Source organism: Ranitomeya variabilis, chromosome 2, assembly GCF_051348905.1.
Source record: "Ranitomeya variabilis isolate aRanVar5 chromosome 2, aRanVar5.hap1, whole genome shotgun sequence".
Lineage (NCBI taxonomy): Eukaryota > Metazoa > Chordata > Amphibia > Anura > Dendrobatidae > Ranitomeya > Ranitomeya variabilis.
This window is the reverse complement of record NC_135233.1, coordinates 175322524-175340431: the sequence shown is the minus strand read 5'-3', so window position 1 is coordinate 175340431 and position 17908 is coordinate 175322524. Positions and strand designations below refer to the sequence as shown.

Here is a 17908-nt window from a genome sequence, read left to right as displayed (position 1 = left end):
TGACCCTGTCGGCTTATACTCCTGAATCCCGTTTTACAGGGGGTTCCGGAGAAAAGCGCAATGTGAAAGCACCCTAACTCTTTATCAGGACTGGAGAAATCCAAACAGACAGGTAGTCAATCTGTCTTTTGAGACCCCGGTACCAAAGTTTTTTGAACAAGCACAATTTCCTCACTGATGATTATTCTGTGACTCTGACTCCACATTCTGTCTTGCATGTAATTATCAGCCAGTGAAATGTGAATAATACAGTGGGATTTTGAGGGGTTTTGGAGTGATTTTGAGACTTAGGCCTATTTCCGACATCTGTGAATTACATATGTGTTCTGTCATTTTGACAGATACAGCACCTACTCATTGTAATTTATGATGCTATTCATGGGTATTGCTTGTATTTTGCTGACCGTGTCTGTTATTGAACCACGTTCAGGAAAAAAAATTACACATACTGTACAAGTGTATGGTTATAGTACTTGGATGGTATCAGTGTGCTATCTGTTTTTAACATTGTAGTGGACAGGAGAAGTTTTGTGATTTTTATTTTATTATTGTAAGCAAATGAGAAAATCGCTAACGGTAAAAATGGACACACTGATGAAAGCCTGATCCAGCACAATGATGAAAATCAGTCTATTTTTTTTCATATATGTGAAAAATCACTGACACCTGAATGAGTCTAATTTTTATGTAAAAAAAAAACAGTCAAGGTTTCATAAAGGTTTTTGGATATGATTTTCAGCAGTGTTTGATGAGTGTGTCAGTTGTTACTAGGGTTGAGCGAAACGGGTCGATCATTTTCAAAAGTCGCCGACTTTTGGCTAAGTCGGCGTCTCATGAAACCCGATCCGACCCCTGTGCTTGTCGGCCATGCGGTACGCGACTTTCGCGCCAAAGTCGCGTTTCAATGACGCGAAAAGCGCCATTTCTCAGCCAATGAAGGTGAACGCAGAGTGTGGGCAGCGTGATGACATAGATCCTGGTCCCCACCATCTTAGAGAAGGGCATTGCAGTGATTGGCTTGCTGTCTGCGGCGTCACAGGGGCTATAAAGGGGCGTTCCCGCCGACCGCCATCTTACTGCTGCTGATCTGAGCTTAGGGACAGGTTGCTGCCGCTTCATCAGAAGCAGGGAGAGCGTTAGGCAGGGTCCACTAACCACCAAACCGCTTGTGCTGCAGCGATTTCCACTGTCCAACACCACCTTCGGTGTGCAGGAACAGTGGAAGCTATTTTTTTTTTTTTTTCCCCTCAGCGCTGTAGCTCATTGGGCTGCCCTAGAAGGCTCCGTGATAGCTGTATTGCTGTGTGTACGCCACTGTGGAAACCAACTGCTTTTTTCAAAGCACATATCCTCTTGTTCCTTCCTTTCTGCACAGCTATCTTTTTTGTTTGTCCACACTTTTTATTTAATTTGTGCATCAGTCCACTCCTATTGCTGCCTGCCATACCTGGCTTACATTACTGCAGGGAGATAGTAATTGTAGGACAGTTTTTTTTTTTTTTTTGTTTTTTTTTTGTGGGAGATTAAGATTGGCATTTCTGCTACAGTGCCATCCCTGTGTGTGCCATCTCTCACTGAGTGGGCCATAGAAAGCCTATTTATTTTTTCCGTGATTTGTGTTCTAAAATCTACCTCAACACAGAAACACTACATCAATCAGTGGGAGAAAAATATTGGCCTCAGTCAGGGCTTGTGTGCCACTGCTGTGTGTGCGCTATCTCTCATTCAGTGGGCTATAGCAAGCCTATATTTTTTTTTTTTTTTTTTTTTTAATATTATTTGGTTTCAAAAGTCTCCCTGAAAAAAAAAAAAAACCTAAAAAAACAGTGGGAGAGTAATATTGCCCTTTCAGCTTGTGTGCCAGTCTTGACTCCTGGGTGTGCCACCTCTCTCCCTCTCATTCAGTGGGCCATAGAAAGCCTATTTATTTTTTTTTTTAAATATTATTGGGTTTCTAAAGTCTCCCTGAAAAAAACAAAAAATACATAAAAAAACAGTGGGAGAGTAATATTGCCCTTTCAGCTTGTGTGCCAGTCTTGACTCCTGGGTGTGCCACCTCTCTCCCTTTCATTCAGTGGGCCATAGAAAGCCTATTTTTTTTTTTTTTTTAATATTATTTGGTTTCTAATTCTCCCTGAAAAAAAAAAAAAAACCTAAAAAAACAGTGGGAGAGTAATATTGCCCTTTCAGCTTGTGTGCCAGTCTTGACTCCTGGGTGTGCCACCTCTCTCCCTCTCATTCAGTGGGCCATAGAAAGCCTATTTATTTTTTTTTTTAAATATTATTGGGTTTCTAAAGTCTCCCTGAAAAAACAAAAAATACATAAAAAAACAGTGGGAGAGTAATATTGCCCTTTCAGCTTGTGTGCCAGTCTTGACTCCTGGGTGTGCCACCTCTCTCCCTCTCATTCAGTGGGCCATAGAAAGCCTATTTATTTTTTTTTTTAAATATTATTGGGTTTCTAAAGTCTCCCTGAAAAAACAAAAAAAACCTAAAAAAACAGTGGGAGAGTAATATTGCCCTTTCAGCTTGTGTGCCAGTCTTGACTCCTGGGTGTGCCACCTCTCTCCCTCTCATTCAGTGGGCCATAGAAAGCCTATTTATTTTTTTTTTTAAATATTATTGGGTTTCTAAAGTCTCCCTGAAAAAAGCAAAAAATACATAAAAAAACAGTGGGAGAGTAATATTGCCCTTTCAGCTTGTGTGCCAGTCTTGACTCCTGGGTGTGCCACCTCTCTCCCTTTCATTCAGTGGGCCATAGAAAGCCTATTTTTTTTTTTTTTTTAATATTATTTGGTTTCTAATTCTCCCTGAAAAAAAAAAAAAAACCTAAAAAAACAGTGGGAGAGTAATATTGCCCTTTCAGCTTGTGTGCCAGTCTTGACTCCTGGGTGTGCCACCTCTCTCCCTCTCATTCAGTGGGCCATAGAAAGCCTATTTATTTTTTTTTTAAAATATTATTGGGTTTCTAAAGTCTCCCTGAAAAAACAAAAAATACATAAAAAAACAGTGGGAGAGTAATATTGCCCTTTCAGCTTGTGTGCCAGTCTTGACTCCTGGGTGTGCCACCTCTCTCCCTTTCATTCAGTGGGCCATAGAAAGCCTATTTATTTTTTCCGTGATTTGTGTTCTAAATTCTACCTCAACACAAAAACACTACATCAATCAGTGGGAGAAAAATATTGGCCTCAGTCAGGGCTTGTGTGCCACTGCTGTGTGTGCTATCTCTCATTCAGTGGGCTATAGCAAGCCTATTTTTTTTTTTTTTTTTTTTTTTTTTTAATATTATTTGGTTTCTAAAGTCTCCCTGAAAAAAAAAAAAAACCTAAAAAAACAGTGGGAGAGTAATATTGCCCTTTCAGCTTGTGTGCCAGTCTTGACTCCTGGGTGTGCCACCTCTCTCCCTCTCATTCAGTGGGCCATAGAAAGCCTATTTATTTTTTTTTTTAAATATTATTGGGTTTCTAAAGTCTCCCTGAAAAAACAAAAAATACATAAAAAAACAGTGGGAGAGTAATATTGCCCTTTCAGCTTGTGTGCCAGTCTTGACTCCTGGGTGTGCCACCTCTCTCCCTTTCATTCAGTGGGCCATAGAAAGCCTATTTTTTTTTTTTTTAATATTATTTGGTTTCTAATTCTCCCTGAAAAAAAAAAAAAAACCTAAAAAAACAGTGGGAGAGTAATATTGCCCTTTCAGCTTGTGTGCCAGTCTTGACTCCTGGGTGTGCCACCTCTCTCCCTCTCATTCAGTGGGCCATAGAAAGCCTATTTATTTTTTTTTTTAAATATTATTGGGTTTCTAAAGTCTCCCTGAAAAAACAAAAAATACATAAAAAAACAGTGGGAGAGTAATATTGCCCTTTCAGCTTGTGTGCCAGTCTTGACTCCTGGGTGTGCCACCTCTCTCCCTCTCATTCAGTGGGCCATAGAAAGCCTTTTTTTTTTTTGGTTTTTTTAATATTATTTGGTTTCTAAAGTCTCCCTGAAAAAAACAAAAAAAACATAAAAAACAGTGGGAGAGTAATATTGCCCTTTCAGCTTGTGCGCCAGTCTTGACTCCTGGTTGTGCCACCTCTCTCTCTCTAATTGTGGGCCATAGAAAGCCTTTTTTTTTTTTTTTTTTAATATTATTTGGTTTCTAAAGTCTCCCTGAGAAAAAAAAATAAATAAATTAGGTGGGAGATTAATATTGACATTAGTGCTTGAGTGACAGTCCTGCGTGTGTGTCATCTCTGTGATTTTGTGCCACAGAAAACAGAGTGTGTAACATTGTGCCTGATTTTCCTTGTGGTCTCACCAACCTGTTAAGGGATATTGAAATCATACTGAAGTTATAGCTCACCGTGTAAGTTGTTTGATAGCAACAAATAAAGTTACTTTGGTTAAGATTTTAAAACAATGAGGAAGTCTGGTGCAAGAGGTCGTCGTGGGCGTTCATTGTCAGCTGGTAATGATGGTAGTGGTAGTGGAGCATCAGGTGGTCGTGGGGATAAAAATATTCCACCTAAGTCTGGAGCTGTGGAGCCAGTTTCGTCGTCAGGCTACACAAGGCCTCGAACGCTCTCTTTTCTGGGAGTAGGAAAACCGCTTTTAAAGGCGGAGCAGCAACAGCAAGTTTTGGCTTACATTGCAGACTCAGCCTCTAGCTCTTTTGCCTCCTCTTCCGAAACTGGTAAATGTAAAAGCAGCGCGTCGCTTGTGGATGTTCACGGTCAGGGACAAGTCGCTTCCTTGTCCTCCTCAGCAAAAACTACAACAAGAGAGAAGGATGCAGCAGGCGACACAACGGGTCACTCCATGGAGCTCTTTACACATACCGTCCCTGGCTTAGAAAGTGAAACATTTAACAGGCCATGCCCATTACAAGTATATTCTGACATGGAGTGCACTGATGCACAGCCACAGCCAGAGTACTATGCTGCTCCTTTGACTCAGACCACCACATTGCCCTCTCAGGGTACAGATCCACAATCAGACCCTGATGAGACTATGTTGCCCCGCCACGAACGCTATACCACCGACCGACACAGTGACACAGACGAAGTTGCACACGAGCTCGAAGAGGAGGTAATAGATGACCCAGTTATTGACCCCGATTGGCAGCCATTGGGGGAACAGGGTGCAGGCGGCAGTAGTTCAGAAGCGGAGGTGGAGGAGGGGCCGCAGCAGGCATCAACATCGCAACAGGTTCCATCTGCCGGGCCCGTATCTGGACCAAAACGCGTGTCAAAGCCAAAACCTGTTGGAGCACAGCGTTGCCATCCGGTTAAAGCTCAGTCTGCAATCCCTGAAAAGGGATCAGAGTCTAGGAAGAGTGCAGTCTGGCATTTTTTTAAACAACATCCAACTGATCAGCGCAAAGTCATCTGTCAAAAATGTTCAACTAGCTTAAGCAGAGGTCAGAATCTGAAAAGTCTAAATACTAGTTGCATGCATAGACACTTAACCACCATGCATTCTCAAGCCTGGACTAACTACCAAACGTCCCTCAAGGTTGTAGCACCCTCGGCCAATGAAGCTAGTCAGCAACGCAACATCCCTTCCGTCACTGTAAGGCCACCATTTTCCGCACCACCGGCAGTATCTGTGCAGGTTTCTTTGCCAGCCAAAAGCAGTCAGGGTCAGGGAATCACCAGTTTTGTAGGAGGAAATATTGCATGTAGGGCACCGGCGGAAACAATACCGTCTCCAACCGTCTCTCAGTCTGCCATGTCCACCGGCACACCCGAAAGTTCCACGATCTACAGCTCTCCAGTCCAGCTCACCCTACATGAGACTCTGGTTAGAAAAAGGAAGTACTTATCCTCGCATCCGCGTACACAGGGTTTTAACGCCCACATAGCTAGACTAATCTCGTTAGAGATGATGCCCTACCGGTTAGTTGAAAGCGAAGCTTTCAAAGCCCTGATGGAGTACGCTGAACCACGATACGAGCTACCCAGTCGACACTTTTTTTCCAGAAAAGCCATCCCAGCCCTGCACCAGCATGTTAAACAGCGCATCGTCCATGCACTCAGGCAATCTGTGAGTACAAAGGTGCACCTGACTACAGATGCATGGACCAGTAGGCATGGCCAGGGACGTTATGTGTCCATCACGGCACACTGGGTGAATGTGGTGGATGCAGGGTCCACAGGCGACATCAATTTAGGGACAGTTGTGCCTAGCCCACGGTCTAGGAAACAGTTGGCTGTAGGCGTTCGCACCCCCTCCTCCTCCTCCTCCTCCTCGTCCTCCTGCAGAAGCTACAGCTCTTCCACAGAACGCAGTCGGCCAACCACTCCATCGGCAGATGACACTGTTGCACACCAGTTGTCCCATTATGGGCCAGCTACTGCCAAGCGTCAGCAGGCTGTATTGGCTATGAAGTGTTTGGGCGACAACAGACACACCGCGGAAGTTCTGTCCGAGTTCTTGCAACAAGAAACGCAGTCGTGGCTGGGCACAGTAGATCTTGAGGCAGGCAAGGTAGTGAGTGATAACGGAAGGAATTTCATGGCTGCCATCTCCCTTTCCCAACTGAAACACATTCCTTGCCTGGCTCACACCTTAAACCTGGTGGTGCAGTGCTTATTGAAAACTTATCCTGGGTTCTCCGACCTGCTCCTCAAAGTGCGTGCACTTTGCTCACATATCCGACGTTCGCCTGTACACGCCAGCCGTATGCAGACCTATCAGCGGTCTTTGAACCTTCCCCAGCATCGCCTAATCATAGACGTTGCAACAAGGTGGAACTCAACACTGCACATGCTTCAGAGACTGTGCGAACAGAGGCGTGCTGTTATTTATTTGTGGGAGGATACACGGGCAGGCAGTAGGATGGCAGACATGGAGTTGTCAGGTGTGCAGTGGTCGAAGATACAAGACATGTGTCAAGTCCTTCAGTGTTTTGAGGAATGCACACGGCTGGTTAGTGCAGACAACGCCGTAATAAGCATGAGCATCCCCCTAATGCGTCTGCTGATGCAAAGTTTGACGCACATAAAGGAGCAGGCGTCTGCACCAGAGGAAGAGGGAAGCCTTGATGACAGTCAGCCATTGTCTGGTCAGGGCAGTGTACAGGACGAGGTAGCGGGCGAAGAGGAGGTGGAGGACGAGGAGGATGATGGGGATGAGTATATTTTTAATGCGGAAACTTTCACGGGGGCACAGGAAATTGGTTGCGTGTCACGGCCGGGTTCTGGTTTTTTGAGGGACACAAGTGACGTAGATTTGCCTGCAACTGCCCCTCAACCAATCACAACCGGAGATTTGACAAGTGGAACTTTGGCCCACATGGCGGATTATGCCTTACGTATCCTACAAAGGGACACACGCATTACGAAAATGATGAACGATGACGATTACTGGTTGGCCTGCCTCCTTGATCCACGCTATAAAGGCAAATTGCAAAATATTATGCCACATGAGAACTTGGAACTAATATTAGCAACCAAACAATCAACTCTTGTTGACCGTTTGCTTCAGGCATTCCCAGCACACAGCGCACGTGATCGTTCTCACACGAGCTCCAGGGGGCAGCAGACTAGGAGTGTTAGGGGTGCACACATCAGAAGTGGCGTTGGACAGAGGGGTTTTCTGACCAGGTTGTGGAGTGATTTTGCTATGACCGCAGACAGGACAGGTACTGCTGCATCAATTGAAAGTGACAGGAGACAACATTTGTCCAGTATGGTTACTAACTATTTTTCATCCCTTATCGATGTTCTCCCTCAACCGTCATTCCCATTTGATTACTGGGCCTCCAAATTAGACACCTGGCCAGAATTGGCAGAATATGCATTGCAGGAGCTTGCTTGCCCGGCAGCAAGTGTCCTATCAGAAAGAGTATTCAGTGCTGCAGGGTCAATATTAACCGAAAAAAGGACTCGTCTGGCTACCCAAAATGTTGACGATCTAACATTCATTAAAATGAACCACAACTGGATTTCAAAATCTTTTGCCCCACCTTGCCCGGCCGACACCTAGCTTTCCTATGAAAAGCTCTTGCCTGTGAATTACTTTTCTAATGTCTAATTTGCTGCTGCAGATTGTACAGCATACGACATGTTTACACCTCCCTAAATGGCCAAACTCCCCACACGGGGCCGTGGTATCGCGACTTGGCGCAAGCACCCGTGAGACTGCTGTTTGTCTGAAGAGGTGGGTGTGCTCGCTTTTGGTTGACGGCATTGCTACTGGGTCCCTCATAGTACAATGTAGTGTCTCTGGCGGTGGTGGTGCGCACCCAACGTCAGACACACCGTTGTAACATGAGTGGCCCTGGGGCGGTCCCGCCGGCCTCAAGAGAGTTCCCCCCTACCCCAGCTCAAACTGGGCTCTACTACGTGCAAAATTATGTCGCACAGCTCCACCAATCTTTAGTCTATTCGCTGACATCATTCAATGTCTGGCACTGACAATACAAATTTGTAGACATCTATGATGCAACTTAAAGTAGTCTGTGTCTGTGTCCTATATTGGCACCATTAAATAGTTACTGCCAAATTACTATGTCAGAAACACAGCAGATGAGCCCACCCCTGTACCTAAGTATGCCATCTTTTTTTTTGTTTTGGTTGTTTTGCGAGACATTAACATCTATTTATATTTTGGGAGTACTGGGACAGACACTCCTTGCACTACTCCTCCACTCAGCACCAAGCTGCCTGCCCGTGTATCCATGTAACCGCTGTAAAACTGCCATGAGCCTATTGTTTGTTATTTTAGGCCTTTGATAGCCTGTCTGCGGTCCCTACTCCTCCACTGACCACCAAGCTGCCTGCCCGTGTATCCATGTAACCGCTGTAAAACTGCCATGAGCCTATTGTTTGTTATTTTAGGCCTTTGAAGCCTTTCTGCGCTCCCTCCTTCCACTAGTCCTCCACTGACCAGACCACTGCTGCCCGTGTACCCCTGGAACCAATTTTAAAGTGCCTACAGCCAGCCCATTTTATTGTGTTAGGCCTTCGAAGCCTGTCTGCGGTCCCTCCTTCCACTAGGCCTCCACTGACCAGACCACTGCTGCCCGTGTACCCCTGGAACCAATTTTAAAGTGCCTACAGCCAGCCCATTTTATTGTGTTAGGCCTTCGAAGCCTGTCTGCGGTCCATACTTTAAATACTCCTCCACTCACCACCAAGCTGCCTGCCCGTGTATCCATGTAACCGCTGTAAAACTGCCATGAGCCTATTGTTTGTTATGTTAGGCCTTTGATAGCCTGTCTGCGGTCCCTACTTTAAATACTCCTCCACTCACCACCACCAAGCTGCCTGCCCGTGTATCCATGTAACCGCTGTGAAACTGCCATGAGCCTATTGTTTTTTTATGTTAGGCCTTTGATAGCCTGTCTGCGGTCCCTACTTTAAATACTCCTCCACTCACCACCACCAAGCTGCCTGCCCGTGTATCCATGTAACCGCTGTAAAACTGCCATGAGCCTATTGTTTGTTATGTTAGGCCTTTGAAGCCTTTCTGCGCTCCCTCCTTCCACTAGTCCTCCACTGACCAGACCACTGCTGCCCGTGTACCCCTGGAACCAATTTTAAAGTGCCTACAGCCAGCCCATTTTATTGTGTTAGGCCTTCGAAGCCTGTCTGCGGTCCATACTTTAAATACTCCTCCACTCACCACCAAGCTGCCTGCCCGTGTATCCATGTAACCGCTGTAAAACTGCCATGAGCCTATTGTTTGTTATGTTAGGCCTTTGATAGCCTGTCTGCGGTCCTTACTTTAAATACTCCTCCACTCACCACCTAGCTGCCTGTGTATCCATGTAACCGATGTAAAACTGCCATGACTGCCTACTGTTTGTTATTTTAGGCCTTTGATAGCCTGTCTGCGGCCCCTACTTGCAATACTCCTCCACTGACCACAATGCTGCCTGGAGTGCCTGCCTGTGTATCCATGTAACCGATGTAAAACTGCCATGACTGCCTACTGTTTGTTATTTTAGGCCTTTGATAGCCTGTCTGCGGCCCCTACTTGCAATACTCCTCCACTGAGCACAATGCTGCCTGGAGTGCCTGCCTGTGTATCCATGTAACCGATGTAAAACTGCCATGACTGCCTACTGTTTGTTATTTTAGGCCTTTGATAGCCTGTCTGCAGCCCCTACTTGCAATACTCCTCCACTGACCACACCAATGCTGCCCGTGTACCCCTGGAACCTATTTAAAAGTTCATAGAGCCTAGTTATATATTTTATTTACTATTAATAAGGCCATGATGGACTACGCTGTACCACGCTACAAGCTAACCAGTCGACACTTCTTTTGCGAGAAAAGCCATCCCAACCCTCCACCAGCATGTAGAAGACCGCATTGTCCATGCACTCTGGCAATCTGTGAGTACAAAGGTGCACCTGACAACAGACGCATGGACCTGTAGCCATGGCCACGGAAGATTACGTGTCCATTACGGCGCAATGGGTTAATGTGGTGGATGCATGGTCCACAGGGGACAGCCTACTAAGTCTGTCTGCAGTCCCTAATTCAAATTGTCCTCCACTGTCTAAATCGGAACTTCCACCTTCTGGCTTTCGGCCTATAGTATCAGAAATTAAACTGCATTTGGCCTTCAACTTTGGTTAGGGCCTACTAACGGCTTCTGCCCCTCCCTGGTGTTGCCCTCAACTAAATAAAGCTGAGCTTCAACCTTCCGGCTCTCATTATGTGGTTTTAAAAAAAAAAATGGTGGTTAGGGCCTACTAACGGCTTCTGCCCCTCCCTGGTGTTGTCCTCAACTAAATAAAGCTGAGCTTCAACCTTCCGGCTCTCATTATGTGGTTTAAAAAAAAAATGGTGGTTAGGGCCTACTAACGGCTTCTGCCCCTCCCTGGTGTTGCCCTCAACTAAATAAAGCTGAGCTTCAACCTTCCGGCTCTCATTATGTGGTTTTAAAAAAAAAAAAAATGGTGGTTAGGGCCTACTAACGGCTTCTGCCCCTCCCTGGTGTTGTCCTCAACTAAATAAAGCTGAGCTTCAACCTTCCGGCTCTCATTAAGTGGTTTTAAAAAAAAAATGGTGGTTAGGGCCTACTAACGGCTTCTGCCCCTCCCTGGTGTTGTCCTCAACTAAATAAAGCTGAGCTTCAACCTTCCGGCTCTCATTATGTGGTTTTAAAAAAAAAAATGGTGGTTAGGGCCTACTAACGGCTTCTGCCCCTCCCTGGTGTTGTCCTCAACTAAATAAAGCTGAGCTTCAACCTTCCGGCTCTCATTAAGTGGTTTTAAAAAAAAAATGGTGGTTAGGGCCTACTAACGGCTTCTGCCCCTCCCTGGTGTTGTCCTCAACTAAATAAAGCTGAGCTTCAACCTTCCGGCTCTCATTATGTGGTTTTAAAAAAAAAATGGTGGTTAGGGCCTACTAACGGCTTCTGCCCCTCCCTGGTGTTGTCCTCAACTAAATAAAGCTGAGCTTCAACCTTCCGGCTCTCATTATGTGGTTTTAAAAAAAAAAATGGTGGTTAGGGCCTACTAACGGCTTCTGCCCCTCCCTGGTGTTGTCCTCAACTAAATAAAGCTGAGCTTCAACCTTCCGGCTCTCATTAAGTGGTTTTAAAAAAAAAATGGTGGTTAGGGCCTACTAACGGCTTCTGCCCCTCCCTGGTGTTGTCCTCAACTAAATAAAGCTGAGCTTCAACCTTCCGGCTCTCATTAAGTGGTTTTAAAAAAAAAAAAAATGGTGGTTAGGGCCTACTAACGGCTTCTGCCCCTCCCTGGTGTTGTCCTCAACTAAATAAAGCTGAGCTTCAACCTTCCGGCTCTCATTAAGTGGTTTTAAAAAAAAAAAAAATGGTGGTTAGGGCCTACTAACGGCTTCTGCCCCTCCCTGGTGTTGTCCTCAACTAAATAAAGCTGAGCTTCAACCTTCCGGCTCTCATTAAGTGGTTTTAAAAAAAAAAAAAATGGTGGTTAGGGCCTACTAACGGCTTCTGCCCCTCCCTGGTGTTGTCCTCAACTAAATAAAGCTGAGCTTCAACCTTCCGGCTCTCATTATGTGGTTTTAAAAAAAAAAATGGTGGTTAGGGCCTACTAACGGCTTCTGCCCCTCCCTGGTGTTGTCCTCAACTAAATAAAGCTGAGCTTCAACCTTCCGGCTCTCATTATGTGGTTTTAAAAAAAAAAATGGTGGTTAGGGCCTACTAACGGCTTCTGCCCCTCCCTGGTGTTGTCCTCAACTAAATAAAGCTGAGCTTCAACCTTCCGGCTCTCATTAAGTGGTTTTAAAAAAAAAATGGTGGTTAGGGCCTACTAACGGCTTCTGCCCCTCCCTGGTGTTGTCCTCAACTAAATAAAGCTGAGCTTCAACCTTCCGGCTCTCATTATGTGGTTTTAAAAAAAAAATGGTGGTTAGGGCCTACTAACGGCTTCTGCCCCTCCCTGGTGTTGTCCTCAACTAAATAAAGCTGAGCTTCAACCTTCCGGCTCTCATTATGTGGTTTTAAAAAAAAAAATGGTGGTTAGGGCCTACTAACGGCTTCTGCCCCTCCCTGGTGTTGTCCTCAACTAAATAAAGCTGAGCTTCAACCTTCCGGCTCTCATTAAGTGGTTTTAAAAAAAAAATGGTGGTTAGGGCCTACTAACGGCTTCTGCCCCTCCCTGGTGTTGTCCTCAACTAAATAAAGCTGAGCTTCAACCTTCCGGCTCTCATTAAGTGGTTTTAAAAAAAAAAAAAATGGTGGTTAGGGCCTACTAACGGCTTCTGCCCCTCCCTGGTGTTGTCCTCAACTAAATAAAGCTGAGCTTCAACCTTCCGGCTCTCATTAAGTGGTTTTAAAAAAAAAAAAAATGGTGGTTAGTGCCTACTAACGGCTTCTGCCCCTCCCTGGTGTTGTCCTCAACTAAATAAAGCTGAGCTTCAACCTTCCGGCTCTCATTATGTGGTTTTAAAAAAAAAAATGGTGGTTAGGGCCTACTAACGGCTTCTGCCCCTCCCTGGTGTTGTCCTCAACTAAATAAAGCTGAGCTTCAACCTTCCGGCTCTCATTATGTGGTTTTAAAAAAAAAAATGGTGGTTAGGGCCTACTAACGGCTTCTGCCCCTCCCTGGTGTTGTCCTCAACTAAATAAAGCTGAGCTTCAACCTTCCGGCTCTCATTATGTGGTTTTAAAAAAAAAAAAAATGGTGGTTAGGGCCTACTAACGGCTTCTGCCCCTCCCTGGTGTTGTCCTCAACTAAATAAAGCTGAGCTTCAACCTTCCGGCTCTCATTAAGTGGTTTTAAAAAAAAAAAAAATGGTGGTTAGGGCCTACTAACGGCTTCTGCCCCTCCCTGGTGTTGTCCTCAACTAAATAAAGCTGAGCTTCAACCTTCCGGCTCTCATTATGTGGTTTTAAAAAAAAAAATGGTGGTTAGGGCCTACTAACGGCTTCTGCCCCTCCCTGGTGTTGTCCTCAACTAAATAAAGCTGAGCTTCAACCTTCCGGCTCTCATTATGTGGTTTTAAAAAAAAAAATGGTGGTTAGGGCCTACTAACGGCTTCTGCCCCTCCCTGGTGTTGTCCTCAACTAAATAAAGCTGAGCTTCAACCTTCCGGCTCTCATTATGTGGTTTTAAAAAAAAAAAAAATGGTGGTTAGGGCCTACTAACGGCTTCTGCCCCTCCCTGGTGTTGTCCTCAACTAAATAAAGCTGAGCTTCAACCTTCCGGCTCTCATTAAGTGGTTTTAAAAAAAAAATGGTGGTTAGGGCCTACTAACGGCTTCTGCCCCTCCCTGGTGTTGTCCTCAACTAAATAAAGCTGAGCTTCAACCTTCCGGCTCTCATTATGTGGTTTTAAAAAAAAAATGGTGGTTAGGGCCTACTAACGGCTTCTGCCCCTCCCTGGTGTTGTCCTCAACTAAATAAAGCTGAGCTTCAACCTTCCGGCTCTCATTAAGTGGTTTTAAAAAAAAAAAAAATGGTGGTTAGGGCCTACTAACGGCTTCTGCCCCTCCCTGGTGTTGCCCTCAACTAAATAAAGCTGAGCTTCAACCTTCTGCTCCAAATTACCATTTTAAAAAATGCAATAGGCTTTTCCGGCCTACTAAAGGTGTCTGCCCCTCCCTGGTGTTGTCCTCAACTGAACAAAGCTGAGCTTCCACATTCTGGCTTTCGCCCTATACTATCAGATATTAAACTGCATTTGGCCTACTAGTGTGGTTAGGCCCTTGAAACAGTGTCTGCTGCTCTTGGGTTTGCTACTCCACTGAACAAAGCAATGCCGCCTGTTTAGTCCTGTTACCAATTTTGAACTGCATGTAGCCTACTTTATTCTTTGGCCCTATATCTGTTTCCTCCTCATCCTGCCCATTGCCCAGCCACTGCTAAATGAGTCTGCTGGTACATTGACCTAGACCACTACATTCCCCTTGTACTCTACACAGCCAGAATCTGTCCCTGCTGAAAGTAAGGTTCCCCTTCCCGCATGTTATACCACCTTACACAGGGACAAAGAGGAAGGTGCAGATGAAAGTGCAGGTTCCTTCATCAGGTGGGGGGGCATACTCGTTGGCGACGTCACTGGCACAGGGCCCCTCAGAGTACGCAAAAGTGTCGCTGCTGGTGGGAGGCGCCCCCGCCATGCAAACACACCGCCGTACTTTGAGGGGCCCTGTGCCAGTGGCAATGCGAACGAGTGGGCCCCCCCTGCTTGCTCAGGATCACAGCACTTGCAACTTTTAAATACTTACCTTTCCCTGCAACACCGCCGTGACGTAGTCCGCATTTCCTGGGCCCACGAAAAACTTGAGCCAGCCCTACTCCCCCCACAACTTTCCCCCAATTCCCTATGCCCAACTATTATTATACAGTTAATTAAGATTGGCAAGCTTCAGAAACAAGAATGGATGTTTTTGGCATTAAAATGGGCACTGTAGGTGTTTTCCTGGCCTCCACTCACTGCCGACTATGCTTCCCCATTGACTTGCATTGGGTTTCGTGTTTCGGTCGATCCCCGACTTTTAGCGATAATCGGCCGACTGCACTCGACTCGACTCTGGACAAAATCGGGTTTCCCAAAACCCTACTCGATCTTAAAAAAATGAAAGTCGCTCAACCCTAGTTGTTACTATCAGTGTTTCATCAGTGTTTATTCACATGTGAAAAAAAATTACAAAGCTTCTCTTATACAGTGAGTACTGAAAGTATTCAGACCACTTTACATTTTTCACTCTTTTTCATTGCAGTTTTTTGGTAAGTTCCAAAAAGTTCATTTTTTTCTCATTAATGTACAATCTTCACCCCATCTTGACTGAAAAAAACAGAAATGTAGAAATGTTTGCAAATTTATTAAAAAATAAAAACTGAAACATCACATTGTCATAAGTATTCAGACCCTTTGCTCAGTATTGAGTCTTCTTGGGAATGATGCAACAAGTTTTTCACACCTGGATTTGGGGATCCTCTGCCATTCTTCTTTGCAGATCCTCTCCAGTTCCGTCAGGTTGGATGGTGAACGTTGGTGGATAGCCATTTTCAGTTCTCTCCAGAGATGCTCAATTGGGTTTAGGTCAGGGCTCTTGTTGGGCCAGTCAAGAATGGTCACAGAGTTGTTCTGAAGCCACTCCTTTGTTATTTTAGCTGTGTGCTTAGGGTCATTGTCTTGTTGGAAGGTGAACCTTTGGCCAAGTCTGAGGTCCAGAGCACTCTGGAAGAGGTTTTCATCCACGATATGTCTGTACTTGGCCATGTTTCCTTCAGTGGCAACCAGTCATCCTGTCCCTGTAGCTGAAACCCCCCCCCCCCATAGCATGATGCCGCCAACACCATGTTTCAATGTTCGGATTGTATCGGGCAGGTGATAAGCAGTGCCTGTTTTTTTCCACACATACCGCTTAGAATTATCACCAAAAAGGTCTGTCTTCTTCTCATCAGACCCGAAAATCTTATTTCTCATAGTCTGGGAGTCCTTCATGTGTTTTTTAGCAAACTCTTTGCGGGATTTCCTATGTCTTGAACAGAGGAGAGACTTCTGTGTGGCCACTCTGCCATAAAGGCCCGACTAATGGAGGGTTGCAGTGATAGTTGACTTTGTGGAACTTTCTCCCATCTCCCTACTGCATCTCTGGAGCTCAGCCACAGTGATCTTGTGGTTCTTATTTACTTCTCTCACCAAGGCTCTTCTCCCACGATTGCTCAGTTTGGCTGGACGGCCAGGTCTAGGAAGACTTCCAGTGGTCCCAAACTTCTTCCATTAATAAAGGATTATTGAGGCCACTGTGCTCTTAGGAACCTTGAATACTGCAGAAATTCTTTTGTATCCTTTTCCAGATCTGTGCCTTGCCACAATTCTGTCTCTTAGCTCCTAGGCCAGTTCCTTTGTCCTCGTGATTCTCATTTGGTCTGACATGCACTGTGAGGTCTTATATAGACAGGTGTGTGCCTTTCCAAATCAAGTCCTATCAGTTTAATTAAACACAGCTGGACTCCAATGAAGGAGTAGAACTATCTCAAGGAGGATCACAAGGAAATGGACAGCATGAGACTTAAATAGGAGTGTCTGAGCAAAGGGTCTGAATACTTATGACCATGTGATATTTCAGTTTTTTTTTCCTTTTTAATAAATATGCAAGAATTTCTACATTTCGGTTTTTTTTTCAGTCAAGATGGGGTGCAGAGTGTACTTTAGTGAGAAAAAAATTAACTTTTTTGAATTTACCAAATGACTGTAATGAAACAAAGAGTGAAAAATTTAAAGGCGTTCAGAATACTTTCCGTACCCACTGTACATTACAGTGCTAACCACGGACAGCATATGGACTGCATACTGTTGCCATCTGTGTGCTTTCTGTAATTTTTATATGGCTATGTGTTTCTTAAAATGCTACTCCACCATTTTATTTTACTGCTGAAGTGGAGCTGTAATGCTTTTAATAAGCTTTTCTTTAAGTTCTGTTAGGGGACTTGAACGTGTACTTGTTTTATGAACTAGAGAAGATTTTGTTCTTTTATGAAGCTCAGACACAGAATTGATTTCACAGAAGGATAAAAATGACAGCCATGGAGGTCTTCAAGAGGCCCACAACTGCTATGGCAACCTATCGCCACCCCGTAATTGCATTGTGGGTGAACGATGGGAGCTGGTGTGCATGAGCACCAGAAATCCGGTTATTTTCATGCCATCGCCAGTGATTGACAACAGCATTTAAATGGTGAATCAGCAGCAATTGGTTCTGGTCACTTATTTTACAGTAAGATACTGCTTATATTACATAGCTGACTTATATCAGGAAGGGGTTAGAATCTCCCTCTGTAGCATGCTTTCCTGGCTCAGTTGCAAGATTTCTGAGGGCTAAGGGTTTCTTCCTTATCGCTAAAGCTAGGGGTGTCCCAGCTATCCCTGCTCCCCTGATTACTTCTGATAGTGAAGACGCCGGGGCCGTGTGCCTTACTGAGCTCCTGTATCAACCCTTATGTCTCTCTTCCCAACCCAGGGAATTGGGAAGTTGTTCTGTATATGAATACTCAAAACCAGACAAACAAGGGAAGACGTACAGGGATAAATGAAAATACCAATCATACAAATATGCACTCACAAACAACAGAGTGGAACACCGGGAAATAAAGGGAGGACAAACCAAATAGGAAAGGATAAGTTTATGCACACAGACAAATCACCACGCAACAGTCTCCTGAAAAACATTCCAAAACGCCTTCTCAAACAACCAACACCTTCAGCTACCGAACCAGGCAATATAGAACTGACTCTGATGATGCCTGCCTGCCAGAGGCAAGTATATATTGCAGAGGGGAGTGGCAAACACTGAACAGCTGAAAGCATCAAAGCAGAAAAGCCTCCAGGAGCTCTCAGCAGTGGCGTATCTAGGGGGGGCAGCCGGGGCATTTGCCCCGGGCGCAGCCGGCAGGGGGGCGCAGTCGGGCCGCCTAAAGCGGCGGTCTGCAGTGTCTCCCCCGGCGGCTGCATTCTGCCACCCCCCGCACTGGGAGT

At 45.2% G+C, this 17908-nt stretch overlaps 1 protein-coding gene across 2 annotated transcripts in view; it reads left to right on the top strand.

Annotated features, from left to right (window-relative positions):
* The window catches only part of LOC143804786 (dihydroxyacetone phosphate acyltransferase-like), a 236278-nt gene that overhangs the window by 210284 nt on the left and 8086 nt on the right, over positions 1-17908 (top strand). The gene's annotated exons all lie outside the window — the stretch shown is intronic.